The sequence below is a fragment of the Rhagoletis zephyria genome, unplaced genomic scaffold (genome assembly GCF_001687245.7).
Source record: "Rhagoletis zephyria isolate East Lansing unplaced genomic scaffold, Rhagoletis_zephyria_1.1 Rzeph_scaffold_12060, whole genome shotgun sequence".
Classification (NCBI taxonomy): domain Eukaryota; kingdom Metazoa; phylum Arthropoda; class Insecta; order Diptera; family Tephritidae; genus Rhagoletis; species Rhagoletis zephyria.
Window position 1 is genome coordinate 1,399 of NW_016169134.1, and position 1,626 is coordinate 3,024.

The 1,626-nt window shown below is 39.5% G+C and overlaps 1 long non-coding RNA gene across 3 annotated transcripts in view; it reads right to left on the reverse strand.

Annotated features, from left to right (window-relative positions):
* Positions 1 to 139: 139 nt before the first annotated feature.
* Positions 140 to 1,626, reverse strand: part of LOC108377421 (uncharacterized) — a 3,605-nt gene continuing 2,118 nt past the window's right edge. The window contains exons 3-4 of one of the 3 annotated variants that reach the window (XR_001849325.1): positions 827 to 1,050; positions 763 to 776 (exon numbers count right to left, since the gene is read on the reverse strand). This is a non-coding gene — a long non-coding RNA (uncharacterized LOC108377421). Of the gene's footprint in view, positions 151 to 210; positions 1,051 to 1,626 lie in introns of those variants that run through there. The other 2 variants (XR_001849326.1, XR_001849324.1) reach the window with 2 other exon arrangements.

Consider the following 1,626-nt stretch of genomic DNA (forward strand, 5'->3'; position numbering starts at 1 on the left):
GTCGATTTTTGTCGTTTAACCAAAATCTACCCGTGTAAATTGCAATTCAACCGTAAAATGTAAGCGTTTTGGCTAGTCGATATCTTAGTCAATTTTCCAATCGACAGAAATCGACCCGTGTAAAGGCAACTTCAGGAATTTAATAAATTTCTTTTTTTTTTTGCTTGGGCGTTATTTGAAGATGTGGGAAATTATATTGTCGCTTTAAATACAAAACAAAAATTTCTTTAAGCCATCTTGTGCAGCAATTTGTTGATATTATCCTCACGGCTACCGAAATCACCAACCTCAACGTAGTGATTAGCCTTCTTGCGCCGGCCTCGGGTTGATCGTGTTGAGCTTGAATAGTAACAGGAAGTTGGAGGCTTTCTTGAAGTGGGTTCCAACAGTGAATATTTCGTGCGCCAAATAATCAACGCACTGAATTTCGTGGGCTACGCGAAATTTGCGTTCGATCACGAAGCAGAGATTGGGACACGTTGATGGTTGTGCTTAACAATTCCACGTTTGTACATCAATTCACGAACTGATTTAAGATTTGGATAACCCCATATAGGGTTCGGCATACGTAGCATATTAATGGTTGCCTTGCTCAATTTGATGAACACACCGTTTTAATGTGGCGAAGACGGAACTGTAAAACTTTACGCACTTTTTGTGCAACTTTGTTGATACCGCGGATACGGATCACAAAAGCCAATTTGGATTTTTCAGGCCAACTCCATCTCACGGCGTCCATCACGGAGTTTTCTTGTTTGATATTTCTCAGCATGCACCTAGTTTTCACGTTTACGGAGTGCAATCACAGCAGAGCGCTTTAGTTGACGTTTGATCAGGGTAGCAATTTGCTGACCTGCTCTTGCTGAACTGCAGCTTCGACTCGGGGACAGGAGGCAGCTTCCAGGAAGGTTGTCTGCCCTTTGCTTGCGGTTTCTTACCGGCCGTGATGGCAGTCATCTTAACTTGTTACTTAGCACGTTGAAAAGGCGAAAAAAAGTTCGCCAAATGTTTGGAGAACATCGTAAATGAGCTACTCGATTTATAACACTTCTATAAACAATTTGGCATAAATGCAGTTGGGCTCCAAATCTCAAATAAAAAATAAAAAATATTGGAATCGATAGAGATGATTGAGCTGAGTATAACGATATACTTCTTTTTTCGGGCAAACAACAACAACAAGAATTATCAAAGGTTAAAGATTTCTTAAAACCGGATGAATGGATCTTGAAAATTTTGATCTCATTTAATAGCAAATTTGATTCCCTTTAATTTGCTATACGTACCCCACAGGTTGGAAGACTGTTGCTAATAACAAGCGCTTGAAGCTGAAACAACCGCTACTTATCGGAGCTAACAACAGTAATGAATTAAGTGTCATCCCTAACCAGAAGTGGCTACATTTATCCTCATTTTCGCCCACAGTCACCGCAGCTGAAATTATCAGTTATGTTGCTAAACATGCTTGTGTAGACGCTAAATTTCTTACTTGCTATATGTTAGTAAAGAAGGGTACTAACTTGAATGAGCTCAAAAAAGTAAGCTTCAAACTAGGCGTTTCTGAGTGCAGCTATGAGAAAGTGATAAATAATGAAAATATATGGCCTGCAAATGTTAAAATACGAC